Source organism: Lepidochelys kempii, chromosome 5 (genome assembly GCF_965140285.1).
Source record: "Lepidochelys kempii isolate rLepKem1 chromosome 5, rLepKem1.hap1, whole genome shotgun sequence".
In the NCBI taxonomy this organism is placed as follows: domain Eukaryota; kingdom Metazoa; phylum Chordata; order Testudines; family Cheloniidae; genus Lepidochelys; species Lepidochelys kempii.
Genome location: NC_136384.1, coordinates 95422166 through 95440690, shown reverse-complemented (window position 1 = coordinate 95440690; position 18525 = coordinate 95422166). Strand labels below are relative to the sequence as shown.

At 44.9% G+C, this 18525-nt stretch overlaps 1 protein-coding gene across 1 annotated transcript in view; it reads right to left on the bottom strand.

The window, feature by feature from the left end:
* The window catches only part of LOC140911645 (guanine nucleotide-binding protein G(q) subunit alpha), a 230984-nt gene that overhangs the window by 104363 nt on the left and 108096 nt on the right, over window positions 1–18525 (bottom strand). The gene's annotated exons all lie outside the window — the stretch shown is intronic.

The window sequence follows — 18525 nt, the reverse complement described above, 5'->3', positions numbered from 1 at the left end:
CTTATAATGTGTTCAGACCAAGAAAGACACTGAAACTAAACCAGTGCTGATGGAAGTGGTTGCTGGGATCAGCTTAGAATATTCTCATTTCTGATTTTATCCTGCCACTTGATATGGAGCAGCTGACAGAGATGACAAGAATCAAAACTGTCAATCCAGTGTTCTTCAGTCTTCCTCAGCGCCCATGTTTTAATTCCATACAACTCAGTTAATATAATCCCAGTTCTATAGATCTGCGGCTTCATAGCAGGCTCGATGGCATAACATCCTCACAGAGACTGCTGCTAGGCACACATCTTTTGAGCATCCTCCAGCACTGTCTATGACATTGCCCAAATATGTGACAGCTGCCACCTGCTCCATGTTCTGTCCAGTCATGTAATTTTGAGCTCGTTGTAATCTGGAGGCTGCTTGATGGTAATAGCTAGGGACTTAGTTTTATCCAGATTAATAAACAGATCAATGTGCACTGCTTTTTGCCTGGCCAGATCAGCTATCAGCTGCAGCAATTCACCAAGCACAGCCAACAAGAAAACAGCTTCAATGTATTCAGGATCTCAAAGCAGAAAGCACCAACAGCTGCCTCCTCAAACTTACCCATCAGTGTTGATGCTGAACAACAATGGTGACAACACAGCCTTGCTGAACTTCCGTGGAGCTAGGAAACCATGCCATGGATCCGCCACTGACTCAAACACAGCCGTCCATTCTGTTGTGGACCTCTTCTATCAATGACACCGAGATGCCTCATCAGATCCCACAAACTTGCACAATGCACTGAATTAAAGTCTAAATGGAAGTCTACAGTGCTGTGCATGGCTTATTACATCCAGTCATCTTCTAAAAAAGCTGGCTCAAGGTAGAGAGCAGGTCAACAGTAGAATGACCAGGTCTAAGTATCCTGGCCTTTGCCATGAAGTGCATCAAGTCAACACATTAACACGGTAGTGAAGACTTTCCCTGGGATGGACAACTGTGTAATACCTTCATAGTTACTACATTCAGTCTTATTGCCCTTTCTGAACAGAGGCAGAATAACCCCCTTCGTCCAGTCATCAGGAATTATATTAGTATGCCAGATGGTCTGGAAGAGCGTATGCAGCCATGGTACAGCACCACTCTCATCTGTCTTCAGCTACTCAGGGATGATCTTACTAACCACCGGTGCCTTCCCAGACTTCATCTTACAGTTTTCTTCTTGGTTGAAGGAAGATGGCTCTGATGGAACTTCCTGCCCCTCTTCAAATGGAAGGAATTTATTACCCAGAGTCCAGCTAATTGGAGAAGGCTCTGATGAAACAGTCAGATAGTTTAATTCCTCAGTGTCATTTTGATTATTTAGGTTCTTGTACATTTAGAATAGTATTTATAGTGCAAGTAAAAAGTTTATCAAATCATAACGTGTTTGTATTTTGGCAAAATTAATCTAAGTGCAAACTTCCAATATTGTAATTATTATCCTTAGTTTGTTAAATTCATAAAGCAAAAAGAAAGATTTCTTTTGAATCTTATTTTTAAAATGCAAACTCTTATTTAGCAAATCAGAACCTAGCAAGAGATGAACTGGGATTCTCCATGGGATTGGGAAAACCAATCCTCCTCCCTTATGCCTTGAAGCTGCTACTACAGATTTGAGGTCCAGCCCCTGCTCCTCTCACCACTCTATACCAAAACTTCCCCTTCAACAACAGCACAAAAGTACCTTCACAGAGCTTGGTCCATGGTAGGCAGAAGTATCACTCCACCTCGAATGCTACTGAACTGCTCCAATACTGCTGCATTTGGGGATTCTCACAGCTAGAGTGAAGGGGGCAGAATTTGCCCCTAAAAATGTAATTAAAAGCTCTGTTTGGACTATCAATCATATTTAACTTTTACAAAGTGCAAGTCATGCCACAGTAAAACCAAACAAGGTAAAAAGAAAAATGTAATGTAATAGTACTCCATGATAGAAGTTAAGATTAGAAAATCTTATGCTATTAGTAAATCACCCTCTTTTCAGTTTAAGATGCTGTGGCAGGGTGTACCTACTCCATACCAGCCCCGAGAGGGTTAACTCTGCTTCAAAAAAGACTGAGGAAGCCCCGTCCCTCCCCTCCCCTCCGACCCTGCTGGGCATGCTCAGCCTGGAGGCAGTATATAAAAGGTAGCAGCCTCTTTGGAGAGGAAGGATGCAGGCTGCGAGCCCTCTCCAGGGAGTTGCTAGAGGCCCTGACTGCAGGACTATGGCTTGCAGAGTTCCAGACAGACTCCAGGCTGCCTGACAAGCCCCGAGAAGGGACCGCACTGGTGGGGGCCCTGCCATTTGAGGACCCTGAAGGAACCAAGGAGCTTCAACAAGGGGGAAAGGCTAAGAACAGCCCAGGGGACTTAAACTTTTCGTTGGTGAGTGATCTGGAGAAGCAGTCAGTGTGTTTTGGGAGGATCCCTCTGACTCAGTGGTGACCACCCCTGTCACTGCCAGGGCCCTGGGTTGGGACTCCAAGGAGCAGGGCGGGCCCGAGTCCCCTTACTCCGGGTGCCACACACCCTGAGTGGTGCCCCACTCCCACAGCAGGCCAACAGGCCATGCAATCCCACAGAGGTGGGCTACTCTACTGACTCTGGCCTTTAGGCCACCCTGCCCTGTGTAGAAGGGCCACTTACTGACTCTGGTCATTGGGCCACCCTGACCCTTGTAGAAGGGCCTTTTACTGACTCTGGCTCTTGGTCCACATTGCCCCAAGTGGAAGGGCTGTATGCTGACTCTGGCCATAAGGCCACGCTGCTCAGTCCATAAAGGGCCACTTTATGGATTCTGGCCATTGGGCCACACTGCCCTGAGGGGAAGGGCTGCTTTATTGACCGTGGCCATTAGGCAAAACTACCATGGCTATTGTAAAGGTCATCAGCATAAGAACTAACTGACTGCGGTACAGCCTTTTCCTTTCTTTTGGACCACATGTGACCCCACACCCTGTGGCGGGGTGTATCTACTCCACAACAGATACAAAAAGCCAGTGTCTGCTCCCAAGAGTCAACACATGGCCTAAATATGACTGGGGAAAAAATGTCTGAAAAACAGCTCTTTGGACAAGACTCTGTCCCAGTACATTTCTGTGACTGCTGTTCTGCAGAAGTTGTCTGAGTCTGCTGAACTATGCAGCCACAGAGGCTACATACTGTTCTAAAGTAGGGTTGCCAACTTTCTAAGCACACAAAAACAAACACCCTTGCCCTGCCCTGCCCCTTCCCTGAGGCTCCACCCCCGGTTCCTCCATTGCTCACTCTCCCTCAACCTCACTCACTTTCACTGAGCTGGGGCAGGGGGTTAGGATGCGGGAGGGGGTGAGGGCTCCAGCTGGGGAGTCGGGCTCTGGGGTGGGGGTGCAGGAGAGGGTGAGGGCTCCAGCTGAGGGTGCCAGAAATGGGTTCAGGGTGAGGGAGGGGCTCTGGGATGGGGCAGGGGGTTGGGGCTCTGGCTGAGGGTGTGAGCTCTGGGATGGGGCCAGGGATGAGGGGTTTGGGATACAGGAGGGGGCCAGGCTGGGGCAGGGGGTGGGGTGCAGACTCCAGGAGAGAGTTAAGAGTGCGGGAGGGAGTTCTGACCTGGGGCAGAGGATTGGGGTGTGGGAGAGGGTTCAGGGTGCAGACTCCAGACGGTGCTTACCTGAGGCAGCTTCCAGAAGCAGCCAGCATGTCCTGCCGGCTCCTAAGTGGAGGAGTCAGGGGGCTCTGTGCGCTGCCCATGTCCAATGGGAGCTGCGGAGTTGGCGCTTGGGGTGGGGGCAGCATGCACAGCCCCCGTTGCCACCCCTGTGCCTAGGAGCCAGACGTGCTAGCCGATTCCAGGAGCCGTGCAGAACCAGGGCAGGCAGGGAGCCTGCCTTAGCCCAGCTGTGCCGCCCAACCAGACTTTTAGCGACCCGGTCAGCAGTGCTGACCAACGCCACGAACGTCCCTTTGCAACCAAGTGTTCCGGTCAAAAACCAGACCCCTGGCAACCCTATTCTAAAGTCATAATTTCTCCTGGGAGCAGGCCATTACCAGACAAGCTTTCAACCTGGGTGATCAGCTTGGAGCAGTTCCATTTTCAGGTTTTCTTAGCAAGGAAAAAAGTATTAGAAACTTATTTTTTTCTAGATTTTTGTGTTGTTAAAAGAAGCATGGGAAGTAAGGACGTGTAGTCAGGATTTGTGGGCTTAGCAGATCTGCAAAGGCTGGCTCTGCCTCCACATAGGCCAACTGCCTGAAAATCGGTCTCATGGGAATGACAACGAGGGGGATACACTAGTGTAGCCATCTCTTTCAGTTTCATCATGAGTCTCACAATATTTAGTATTCTTAAAACCCCGACTCCTGGAATCATGTGATTATGACACTCATCTTTCATTTAAAAATGTAAGCGTCTAGTCACCATAATTGTGGAGAAATGGTTGAAAATGTGACCCATAAAACCTTGACCAGAAGGCAAATCAAAAGAACCCCAAATATATTATTTTTTAAAATCTCATTATTTATAAGTCAATGTTAAGATTTTTGAATGCTTGGCAATACTGATACAGTGTCCACAGAGTGTTCCCATGAACCTGACTGCCACCTGTGCAGAGTCTGAGACTCAGGAAAAATATCAACCAACAAGGTAAGAATCTTTAGACCCATTCAACCCCTTCTCATCTCTTTGGTTGACAGTTTCAACGAAGCTGCCTTGTGTTCCGAGACCCGTGCTCCTTGTGCCAAAAACCCAACAAATTGAGATTTAATCACAACAGATTCCCTCCACCCTATAGAAGATGCTTTTGGGAGAAAAGGGGTTTGCCTTTACACCCAAATAGCTGAGGAAATCTGGTCTTCTCTCTACTGCAGCCTAGGCTGGGATAACTCCTGTAGTCTGCAGGATGCCAGCAGAAAGGTAGATTATGGGAGTCAGGACTGGGAACAGGAAGATGCAGAGTGTGAACTCCCTTAATATGCCAAATAAACTCTACAAGAGTCTTGCAAAGACCTGGGTGTTTTGTTTTTCTCCTCTTTTTTGGCACAATAGACCAGAGCCATACAGGAAGTGCAGCCAGCCCATATACACAGCCATGAGCTGAGTAAGTGGCTCAGAAGGCCATGTTGCCTGGTTACAGACTTAATTTGTTGAAAAATGCCCTATGACCATTTTTGAAGTATACTGTAAAACCCAGAAGCCTTAATTAAAAATGAATCAACTTTCAGTAATATGAGTGCTGCTATTCAATGTATTCTCCTGTTCCATGTCCCATGAAAAAACGTGATGGCAACAAAGGAGGAAGAGATAGAAGAGGAAATAACTTCTTTAAAAATTACATCCAGAGGGTGGTGCTGTCTTCTGATTTAATAGAATGAGAAACTGCACTGAAAAAAGAAGGGTGTGTAGTTTCATAGAATCACAGAATATCAGGGTTGGAAGGGACCTCAGGAGGTCATCTAGTCCAACCCCCTGCTCAAAGCAGGACCAATCCCCAACTAAATCATCCCAGCCAGGGCTTTGTCAAGCCTGACCTTAAAAATATCTAAGGAAGAAGATTCCACCACCTCCCTAGGTAACGCATTCCAGTGTTTCACCACCCTCATAGTGAAAGTTTTTCCTAATATCCAACCTAAACCTCCCCCACTGCAACTTGAGACCATTACTCCTTGTTCTGTCATCAGCTACCACCGAGAACAATCTAGATCCATCCTCTTTGGAACCCCCTTTCAGGTAGTTGAAAGCAGCTATCAAATCCCCCCTCATTCTTCTCTTCTGCAGACTAAACAATCCCAGTTCCCTCACCCTCTCCTCAAGTCATGTGTTCCAGTCCCCTAATCATTTTTGTTTCCCTCCATTGGACTCTTTCCAATTTTTCCCACATCCTTCTTGTAGTGTGGGGCCCAAAACTGGACACGGTACTCTAAATGAGGCCTCACCAATGTCGAATAGAGGGGAACGATCATGTCCCTCAATCTGCTAGCAATGCCCCTACATATACATCCCAAAATGCCATTGGCCTTCTTGGCAACAAGGACACACTGTTGACTCATATCCAGCTTTTTGTCCACTCTAACCCCTAGATCCTTTTCTGCAGAACTGCTGCCGAGCAATTCGGTCCCTAGTCTGTAGCGGTGCATTGGATTTTTCCATCCTAAGTGCAGGACTCTGCACTTGTCCTTGTTGAACCTCATCAGATTTCTTTTGGCCCAATCCTCTAATTTGTCTGGGGCCCTCTGTATCCTATCCCTACCCTCCAGCGTATCTACCTCTCCTCCCAGTTTAGTGTCATCTGCAAACTTGCTGAGGGTGCAATCCACACCATCCTCCAGATCATTTATGAAGATATTGAAGAAAATATCAGGACCCAGGACCGACGCACTCCACTTGATACCGGCTGCCAACTAGACATGGAGCCATTGATCACTACCCGTTGAGCCCAACAATCTAGCCAACTTTCTATCCACCTTATAGTCCATTCATCCAGCCCATACTTCTTTAACTTGCTGGCAAGAATATTGTGGGAGACCGTGTCAAAAGCTTTGCTAAAGTCAAGGAACAACACGTCCACCACTTTCCCCTCATCCACAGAGCCAGTTATCTCGTCATAGAAGGCAATTAGATTAGTCAGGCATGACTTGCCCTTGGTGAATCCATGCTGACTGTTCCTGATCACTTTCCTCTCCTCTAAGTGCTTCAGAATTGATTCCTTGAGGACCTGCTCCATGATTTTTCCAGGGACTGAGGTGAGGCTGACTGGCCTGTAGTTCCCAGGATCCTTCTTCTTCCCTTTTTTAAAGATGGGCTCTACATTAGCCTTTTTCCAGTCATCCGGGACTTCCCCCGATCGCCATGAGTTTTCAAAGATAATGGCCAATGGCTCTGCAATCACATCCGCCAACTCCTTTAGCATTCTCGGATGCAGTGCATCCAGCCCCACAGACTTGTGCTCATCCAGCTTTCCTAAATAGTCCTGAACCACTTCTTTCTCCACAGAGGGCTGGTCACCTCCTCCCCATGCTGTGCTGCCCAGTGCAGTAGTCTGGGAGCTGACCTTGTTTGTGAAGACAGAGGCAAAAAAAGCAGGAGTACATTAGCTTTTTCCACATCCTCTGTCACTAGGTTGCCTCCCTTATTCAGTAAGGGGTCCACATTTTCCTTGACTTTCTTCTTGTTGCTAACATACCTGAAGAAACCCTTCTTGTTACTCTTAACATCTCTTGCTAGCTGCAACTCCAGGTGTGATTTGGCCTTCCTGATTTCATTCCTGCATCCCCGAGCAATATTTTTATAGTCTTCCCTGGTCATTTGTCCAATCTTCCACTTCTTGTAAGCTTCTTTTTTGTGTTTAAGATCAGCAAGGATTTCACTGTTAAGCCAAGCTGGTCGCCTGCCATATTTACTATTCTTTCTACACATCGGGATGGTTTGTCCCTGTAACATCAAGAAGGATTCTTTAAAATACAGCCAGCTCTCCTGGACTCCTTTCCCGGTCATGTTATTCTTCATGTTTAAGTCTGAGAACCTGATTTAAACTCTTTCAAGTTCCTAGAACATTATTTCAGTGGAATATTTAATCCAATGCTGATTTTCAGAGACTTGTTTTCCCCCCATTTATTCTCAGAGCCAGGATGGACAAGAGAGAATTTTGCATATTCATTCAAAACATCCATGAAATACAGCCCACTGATGTGATTAAATCTATCCAGGATGACAAAGAGATAATGTAATATCAGCTGTATAAATCTCTCTCTCTCTCAGAAGCTAACGATGGAAAAGTCTATTTTCAGTGTCTACAAGATGAAGACAATTGAAAATTGTTAAGGTGCAAGTGATATGCTCAGCAGCAATTTAGGTCACACCCCAGGCAACTTAATGATGGATGACACTTGCAAGTTTTTCACTTTCTAGAAATGGCTTTGATCAGACTAATGCTGTTTTTCCCCTCTGAGATGATGATTAAATAAAGTTGTTAGAACAAGCAACTAGTGGAACAAGTACACCGGGGAAACCCAAATTACTCATCCAAGTGTCATAGTGGCAACTAGTCAGGAACCTGGGGGACCACATGTAATTTGCATTAAATAGAGCAGATTGTGGCTGCCCCTCATCAGTGAGGAAATAAGACCCAAAGAGAGACTAAAGGTGTCCCCTTTAATCAAGATGGAAGACTGCATGCTGGGACCTGTAGTCTTCACAGGCTGCACTTCCTTTTTAAACATGAGCTGCATTGCTGCACGTTGATGGCTGCAGTAGACTCTGAGCTACACTGTAACCAACTCAGAAGTATATTGTCTGAGTTAGGCTGACAAAGAAAAGTTACAGCTAAAGGTAATATAGCTGAGGACAAGGCAGTAGGAAGAGGGGGAATGAATGGATGACCGGAAGGTTTCCTTCTACTTTTTTCCTTTTCTTTCCCTCTCGGTCATCTTTCTGCATATTTTTTTCTTGAACTTCAGAAAATTAAATGCAGAAACCCTCATCAAAACAAACATAAGGTTACAAATCTGAATAGGAATCAGAAAAGGCAAATGTTACTGTTCCCATATTAATAGCAACTCACTCTGCAAACTTTTGTTTACAACTTTTCTTATTTAATTTACAACATCCACAAATGTGCTCGATGTTCTGAAGAAAATCCTGTACAAGACAGGTCGCCTTCCCAAAAGACACATAAAATTACTAGTGGGACTGTTAAGCGTACAAATAAATTTCCAGTAAGGGGACAGAGTTAGTTACGATGGGAACCTTAATGTTTCCTATTTCCTAAATTGTGTTTAAATAATAACCTTAATGTTGCATAATCCAGGTGTCTTGCATATAACTTTTAGGAAATGCTACTGTGTAATGGTTTCTGAGGGGACATCTAATAAATAGACCTGAATGCAAATACTTTATCATGAACAAGAAGAGAATTACTGTAGGATAGCATTTAGTGATTATACAACACACAGTTGAATTGTAATTAATGTATGTAAAGCAGTGGTCTCCCACCTTTTTAAGCACAAGATCACTTTTTGAATTTAAGTGCAACTCAGGATCTACCTCAAAGAAAATGTAGAAACAACAGTAATCACACAAACCTGAACTCCCTTGCTCCACCCCCTTCCCCAAGGCCCCACCCCACTCACTCCATCCCTCCATCACTCACTCTCCCACGCCCTCCCTCACTTTCACCGGGCTGGGGCAGGGGGTTGGGGTGCAGGAAGGGGTGCAGACTCTGGGCTGGGGCCGAGGGGTTCAGAGTGTGGAAGGGGCTCCTGGCTGAGCCTGGGACAGGGGGTTGGGGTGCAGGAGGGGGTTCAGGGTGCAGGCTCTGGGAGGGCGTTTGGGTGCGGGGGGGCTTAGGGCTGGGAGCTGGGGTGCAGAAGGGGCTTCAGGGCTGGGGCAGGGGGTTGGGGTGCAGGAGGAGTTCAGGCTGCGGGCTCTGGCCAGACAGGTCAGCGCACAGACCATCCCTGCCTCCCGCCCCCAGGAGCCGCTGCTGGCATGCTGTCCACTTCTGGGAGTGGCGCAAGGCCAGGGCAGGCAGGGAGCCTGCCTTAGCCCTGCCCGACTGTTAGTGGCCAGCTGCTAGAGGGTTGCCAACCCTAGATCGCGATGGACTGGTCGATCATAGACCCTCTGACATTCGATCTCAGTGACTGAGACTGAAATCTACTGTCACAGGCTCCACAATTGACCAGTCGATCTACCGGTTGGTGATCACTGATGTAAAGGTTATGATTTGTGCATACTCCATAATTACTGAGAGAGAATTTCATTAAGTAGTACAGAACAGATAAAAGATAGCACTTGTTTAACCATAAGAATGTGAGCAGATTTAAAAAGAAAACAACCATCCCACACAGTATTAAAAGAGATTGTATTTTATACTACTAATAAGATCAGTTTCAGGAAACTACTTACCTTTTAAAAATAATCTGTAGCTATCAAAACAACAGAGGCCCCAGAAAAAACAGTTCTGATGGGCCCCTGGGTCATTTTCAGAAACGCTGCATTTACCCTGATATTAGAAGTGACTTTCAATGATGAACATCACAAAATCACCGGGTGTGTGTTTTGTTGTTGTTCTTGCATTGCCTACAGACAATGTACAGTTTTACATTAGCCAAGCTACTGCCTATTGCTGAATCCGTACTGTAGACAATATGTAAATCTTACTTTATTGTTAAATAGTCCTTTTCATCCAAGGAGCTCAATGTACTTTTACAAACATTAAGACTCCATACTCATGTCAGGCAGTAAAGTATTATTATTCCAGTTGTACAGATGGGCACTTTGGCACAGAAAGATTAAATGACTTGCCTGAGGTCACAGATAGAAATAGCAGCCAGGACTCCTGGTTCCCACCCACTGATACGTCTTGACGGTAAGACCACACTGACTTTCCCACACAACTTGATTTTTGAACAGTCTAACTCTCTATCATACAGTAGCATTTCCTAACTTGTAAATGGATTTCTGTAAATGGATTCCTATAATCAATCAACTTGCTGCAAACATTTTGCCTTGACAAAGTCAGCTGGGAAGGATCCACAGTAACACAAACTGTAATGTCATAAGTCCACCTGTGCAAACCAAAACTAAAAGAGCAACAATAGTGCCCACAAAAGTATTGTCTGAGTTGATATTTCAAAAGAAACCTTACAAGTAACCATGACAAAATGAACATAACACCGAAGTTTGCTAGGAGTTGTAAAATACATTGGTTGGGCTGCTCACACTCATAAGAAAGGCCCTTATCCTTCAGCTATTTCAGTTAATGAGAATTTTGCTTATGACTTCAATGGGACCAGGACTGGGCCCAAAGTCATCATATGTGTTGAATTATTCACCTTCTGATATCCATGACAAGGTCAATGACATGCCTAGGAAAAGTGCAGCCAAAACAGTTAAGTAAAGTTTCAGGCTACATGGAAGCTTTTTACTGGTCTTTAAATGTGCATGATTTTATTTCTCTCTCAGATAACCAGTCAAATCTGTAACAAATTCTCAAGCATAACCTCTAGAAAAGGTGCATGATTATTTTAATGAAGAATGTATTTTGGCCAGCACATTCTGCAGCATTTCAGCACAAGTTTTCTTGGCTTATTGTTCTTCATAGAATCATAGAATCCCCTGCACTCGTGGCAGGGCTAAGTATTATCTAGACCATCCCTGACAGGTGTTTGTCCAACCTGCTCTTAAAAATCTCCAATAATGGAGATTCCACAACCTCCCTAGGCAATTTACTCCAGTGCTTAACCACCCTGACAGTTAGAATGTTTTTCCTAATGTCCAACCCACACCTCCCTTGCTGCAATTTAAGCCCATTGCTTCTTGTCTTATCCTCATAGGTTACAAAGAACAATTCCTGCCCCCTTGTAACAACCTTTTATGTACTTGAAAACTGTTATCATGTCCCCTCTCAGTCTTTGTTTAGTCTTTTCCAGACTAAACAAACTAATTTTTTCAATCTTCCCTCATAGGTCATTTTTTCTAGAGCTTTAATCATTTTTGTTGCTCTTCTCTGGACATTCTCCAATTTGTCACATCTTTCCTTAAATGTGGTGCCCAGAACTAGATACAATACTCCAGTTGAGGCCTCGTCAGCCGGAGTAGAGCAGAAGAATTACTTCTCGTGTCTTGCTTACAATACTCCTGCTAATACATCACAGAATGATGTTTGCTTTTTTTGCAACAGCATTACACTGACTCATATTTAGCTTGTGGTCCACTATGACCCCCAGATCCCTTTCTACAGTATTTTCCTTCCTAGGCAGTCATTTCCCATTTTGTATGCGTGCAATTCATTGTTCCTTCCTAAATGGAGTACTTTGCATTTGTCCTTATTAAATTTCATGCTATTTACTTCAGACCATTTCTCCAGTTTGTCCAGATCATTTTGAATTTTAATCCTATCCCCCAAAGCATTTGTAAGTGTACTCTCTATGCCATTATCTAAATCAATGATGAAGATATTAAACAGAACCGGACCCAGAACCGATCACTGCAGGACCCCACTCTTACACCCTTCCAACATGACTGTCAATCACAGATAACTACATTCTGGGAATGGTTTTCCAAACAGTTATGCACACACCTTATAGTAGCTCCATCTAGGTTGCATTTCCCTAGTTTGTTTATGAGAAGGTCATGCAAAACAGTATCAAAAGCTTTACTAAAGTCAAGATACACCATATCTACCACTTCCCCCGCCCCCACCTCCTTCCTCCACAAGGCTTGTTACCCTGTCAAAGAAAGCTCTCAGGTTGGTTTGACATGATTTGTTCTTGACAAATCCATGCTGACTGTTACTTATTTTATTATCTTCTAGATGTTTCCAAATTGATTTAATTATTTGCTTCATTATCTTTCTGGGTACAGAAGTTAAGCCGACTGGTCTGTAATTCCCCGGTTTGTCCTTATTTCCCTTTTTTGTAGATTGGCATTACATTTGTCCTCTTCCAGTCTTCTGGAATCTCTCCTGTCTTCCATGACTTTTCAAAGATAATCGCTAATGGCTCAGATATCTCCTCAGTCAGCTCCTTAAGTATTCTAGGATGCATTTCATCAGGCCCTCGTGACTTGAAAACATCTGATCCTACCTCATTTTTACTAGCATTCACTATTGCCACCAACCTTCTTGGTGAAAACTGAAACAAAGAAGTCATTAAGCACCTCTACCATTTCCACATTTTCTGTTATTGTTTCCCGCCCCTCACTGAGTCCTTGGTCTTCCTCTTGCTTCTAATGTATTTGTAGAATGTTTTCTCGTTACCCTTTTTGTCTCTAGCTAGACTGATCTCATTTTGTGCCTGGGCCTTTCTAATTTTGTCCCTACAGACTTAGGATGAATATAAACAAATAACACATGTAATTTGACCTACTTTCCACTTTTTATAGGACTCACTCTTCCCGACTCTTCCTTCCTTATCTCAGCACTGCAGCACTGTCAGTCCAGGTACAGAGGTCGAATAATGAGCCTCCTGAAAGGTTCACAAATTCTAATAATAAAACCATATCAACCCCATTCATGGTTGCTTTTTCATCCGCTGATCTGTAAGCATTTGATAAAGGTGATTAAGCATTATCTCTATTTTACAGATGGAAAAACAGAGGCAATGTGACATAAAATGACTTGCCCAAGGCCACACAGCAAGCCCGTAGCAGAGTCAGTAAACAAAAGCCAGGGGTCAACTCTTTGCCCCATTGTAGTCAGTGGCAAAACTCCCATTGATTTCAGTGGAACCAGGATTTTATCCCAGGTCTCCTGCTTCCAAACCTGTCTGTTTGTTTGCTTATAAAGCCTTTATGTTCTAGGGACAAAGCCTTTATGTTCTAGGTGGGGAAACCACTGATACCTGGAAATTCTGTCATATGCAAGCATTCTGTTACTGTTATAGAAATGGAATTTTAACCAAGGCGTAGATATGTTCCAGCTAGTCACTAAGTGTTAGTTACCCTACAGCTTACAAAAGTGGCTTTCACCCCCTGTGTTCATATTAAATAATGTGCATTGTTTCACAAATCTGAAATGTGCTGCTCTATTGGTTCATGTCTGTACAAGTTTGAAATTTTTCATTTTCAAAAAAATCACACCTCAGGGAAATAACCTGCCCCAAGCAACATTTCTCTGAATGAAACTGTGGCTGTTTTATTGACGATGTAGAGCACTTCCAAGTCAATACAGTAGCAGTGACTCTAAAAGCGAAGACATGACTTGAGAAAATTGTAATATGCAGTGTGAAAACGACAGAGAATTGACATAAGAGAATACAGAGGACCAAGCTTTAATACACAGGATAAGTGCCAGAAATAGTGTATTGTGCACCACTGTCTCAATTACATTTTAAACATGAACGTTTTCAAAATTCCGATAGAAAATGAAACACAAAGCTTAATTAGAAAATAGCATTACATGTCCCTTCATACACCATTTCTTAAAATATTTATGAGCTACGTCTTCCAAACCAGGAAGGGCCAAACAAATTGGTGTTCAGTTACAACAGTGGTATGAGCTAGAAACTAAACACTGTTGTAGTCTATAGCCTAGAGGGGAAGAGAATTAAAGAAAAATCTTTAGGTTTTTTCCTGAATTGTAAAGTTTTCACTACAACCCTTTCTTTTCAAGTACTTTCCCCCAACGTCATGTGAAACGGCTGCAAGTAGAATCGATACCCCCTAATCCCAACATACTCAATGCTTCTACACAGCAAAGTCATGCCTGTAGATCAAGATTTAAAATTAATGATCGTGCATTCAGAGGAGCTCACACTGTAGCTGTCTATACCAGTGTTTCTCAACCAGGGATCTGGGGCCCCCTGGGGAGCCACAAGCAGGTTTCAGGGGGGCCACCATGCAGGGCTGGAGCTCAGGGCAGAAAGCCAAAGCCCCACCGCATGGGGCTGAAACCCCCAGGGCTGCAGCTAAAGCGTGAGCAATGTAGCTTCGTGGGGGACCCTGTGGCATGGGGCCCCAGGCAACTGCCCTGCTGGCTACCCCCTAACGCCAGCCCTGGCTTATATATACAGAAAACCAGTTCTTGTGACACAGGTGGGCCATGGAGATTTTATAGCATGTTGAGGGAAGAGGGGTGGTTCAGAAAGAAAAAGGTTGAGAACCCTTGGTCCATACCATAGTTAGTCTGGAGAGACATTTCTTAAAATATTATTCAGAATTCAGGGCTGATAAAAACAAGAGCAGAGCATGAAAAAAATATTTAAGGAAATGTATATAACTATATTAATGCAATGACAGGCTGCTGGAGCAAGACAGCTTTCTGCCTACTGGAGCCAGACAGAAATCTTCTGAAGCATGCAAAGCTATGAGACAAGCCATCAAAAGTGAAAGCTTCCAGGAAAAAAAATTAATTCATTAGTGCCTAGATCAGCACTGAATACCGGTAATGGTATGTTATTCATTAGTAACAAGTTCCTGTTAAATGCTATATTTTCTCCAAGGACAATCTCTTGTGACTGTTTTGCCTAGTGGTCACATTTCTCTCTCTTTTACAGTTCATATTAAGCAGTCTAAAACCCCTGTAAATATGTGGGGGAATTCACATATATAACTCCCAATAATACTCAACATTTGTTGGGCATCTTTTAGAAGAGGACTTTCAGATTGATTGATAACCCCCCACACACACACACACTCACACACACACTAAGAAAAAAAAATCAAAGCCCCACTAACTACAGCAGTGCTGAATTCCTAGCACTCTTCCCTTGCTATTTGTTCAAGTTCAAAGTTCAGTTCAAGAGACAAACATGTAAATCTTCATTTGCTTTCATGCTGGCAAACCGTTCCTTGTTCTTTTAATACAGCTTGTAAGCCAGCTAACCTTTATGGTCCTGGACACACAATTATCACCAAAAAGACTTATTTGGGAATAACCACCTTCTTCTCTGGGCATAAGAAACAAAACTTTAAATTGAGCTCACGCTTTGGCAGTGTGGGAGTTTTTACTTACTCACAGGAATTGCAGGATTCCAAAACTGCATACATCTATTATGTAGTTCTGGGGTGTGTGGAATAATTTCTCTCTAGTACATTATACAGTCTGGTTTATATTATATCTGGACTCCAGTAGTTGCTAGGATTTCTGCAATTATCCTTGCTGATTAATTTTTTTACATGGAATTAGGTTATTGCTTATACAGAGTACTGTATAGTATATATTAATAGATGTTCTTCTGTCTCCTCTTGCTAAGAGTGTGAGCAATGCAATATAGAAATGCATCCATCACAATTTTATTATCATTTATTTTTAAACAAACTAGGTGGCTCATATATTTTTAGTCTACTTTTAAAATCTGTCTAGAGTAGGGTATTCTATAGCACTTATGACTGTAGAATCTAAGTACTTTCAAGTTAAATTAGATCTGCATAGTGGACTTCAATAAGTCTCCGATTATCTCGATTCACTGGTTATACGAAGTTCCGCTTGCAATATCCTTTTTTCATCACCCCCCTTCCTTCCACCTCATCGTTCTGGTTATGAGGGAAAATCCTTATAAAAACCAATAGATCTTGCAATGTACCATAAAGATGATCAGACCGTGAATTACTGTGACCTTCTCTGGAAACTTGTTCCATAGGCAAATCCTAATAACCAAGAATGCTTTCTCTCCTGTTCTCTCACATGTTTTGTCCTGGGTTCTGTGACTGTTTTGTCCCCAAGGAGCACAGCTGTCTTGGTGGTTCAGGGACAGAGATGCATGTGCTAATAACGTAGCCAAGTTCTGACCTATTGCTATCTTTGAAAACCAGGACCAGCATCTTAAACTGGCAAAGGAAGTGGACTAAAGCACTCATAGCTTGTGGTCTATTGTGTTGACAATTGCAGAAAGATCCAGTAGTATTAGTGAGAAGACCTGCTTTTGTTCATGTCATGTAGAGGAGCGTTTTTCAAAGTGTGGGTCGCGGCATGTCAGGCACTGGGTCGCTCTGGTCAGCACTGCCGACCGAGACGTTAAAAGTCCCATTGGCGGTGCTGCCCAGCTAAGGCAGGCTAGTGCCTACCTGCTCCAATACTGTGCTGCACCCCGGAAGCAGCCAGCAGCGGGTCAGGCTTGTAGGCAGGGGAGGCCACAGGGCTCCACGCGCTGCCCCCGCCCCAAGGACTGGCTCCACTGGGGGGGCTAGGGGTGCGGTGCCTGCGGGCAGGAGCTGCACAGAGCTGCTTGCCCGCCTCTGCCTAGGAGCTGGACCTGCTGCTGGCCTCTTCAGGTGCAGCACGATCCATGGTGCCAGTACAGGCGGGAAGCCTCCCTGCAGACCCCGGCTGCACCACTGACTGGGAATCGTCAGAGATAAGCCTGTGCCCCAACCCCGTGCCCCAATCCCTTACCCCAGCTCTGAGCCCCCACAAACCCAGAACCCCTTCCTATACCCCAAACCCCTCATCCCTGACCCCTTCCCACACTCCAACCCCCAGCTCTCCCCAACCCGGAGCCCCCTCCTGCACCCCAAACCTCTCATCCCTGGCCCCAGCCCAGAGCCCTGACCCCCCTCCTGCACCCCAACCCCCTACCCCAGCCCTGAGCCCCACCACAAACCCGGAGCCCCTCCTGCACCGCAATCCCCCCATCCCCAGCCCCAGCCCCACCCCAGAGCCTGCACACCCAGCCCAGAGACCTGACCCCTTCCTGCACCCCAACCCCCTGCCCCAGCTCAGAGCCCCCTCCCACACCCTGAACCTCTCATTTCTGGCCCCGCCCCACAGCTCTCACCCCAACCCTCTGGCCCAGCCCTGAGCCCTGACCCCCTCCTGCACCCCAACCCCCTGCTCCAGCCCTGAGCCCCACCACAAACCCGGAGCCCCTCCTGCACCCCAATCCCCTCATCCCCAGCCCCACCCCAGAGCCTGCACACCCAGCCCAGAGACCTGACCCCTTCCTGCACCCCAACCCCCTGCCCCAGCCCTGAGCCCCACCACAAACCCTGAACCTCTCATTTCCGGCCCCGCCCCACAGCCCTCTCCCCAACCCTCTGGCCCAGCCCTGAGCCCTTCCCACACCCCAAACCCCTTATCCTGAGCTCCGTTGGGTCACGGGCATCAACAAATTTTCTTCAACTAGATCCCCAGAAAAAAAGTTTGAAAACCACTGCTGTAGAGTTTCTCATTTAGACCTACCAGGGGCTGGCTCTGTGCTATGAGGCATCCAGGATGTTAGCAGATGTCACACGTTACTAGAGCTTGGTAGTTACCACTTTTTCAATATTTTGCCCAGGAATGAGAGGTTGAAGAAGCTTGAGGACTGAGTAGACTTCTTGAGGACGGAATGGACTATTGCAGTTTTCAATGTGGCGGGTATGTTTGCTTCTCTGAATGAGTGAATCGATGTGAAATACTATGAGTGAAAAGCAAAATTGTGTCATTTAGATTTATCATCCACTGGACTAAATTCAGCGCTGGGTTAGAATAGCCTCTGTCAGCATAATCAATGATGGAAGCCTCTGGCGGTCACAGTCTTGCCAGAGGAGACTTGCAACAGCACAAGGTGCCTCATCCTCTGTTTTGCTCAGAGGACGACAGAGAACCCATGCAGCCTGTGAAGTTACAATGATAACAAGAGAGAAGATGGGGCCAGGGTGGTTGAGGCCTTCTTTGATTCAACACCATACACGCCACAACATCCCAGAGCAAACTGCATTATCACGCCCCCTACCCAGCCAGTCAAAATACAGGAAGAAAAATTGAAACATCCAAATCGTTGTATAGAATGTTAATGAGACTAACAATTAAGAGAGACTTTTATGAACTATTAAAATGTCCATTTCCTTTTGTTTTTAAGAAAAAAAATCTATACAACATGTTCAAATGGTGATAAAGTCATTTTTTCAGGTTTGTCTTATATGAGGTACTTCAATCACTGATACACAGATTTAATGGAACAATGAGCACCTCACAATTTACACACACTACTACTATCCCTTATGGTCTGAAAAAACAATATACTTTCATATGCCACAAAAACACTCAACAGAAACAAGAAAAAAAATAAATTTTAAACCTTCTGAACCAAAACAAAAATTTTCAAAACTACAAAATTTTTATAATGTAG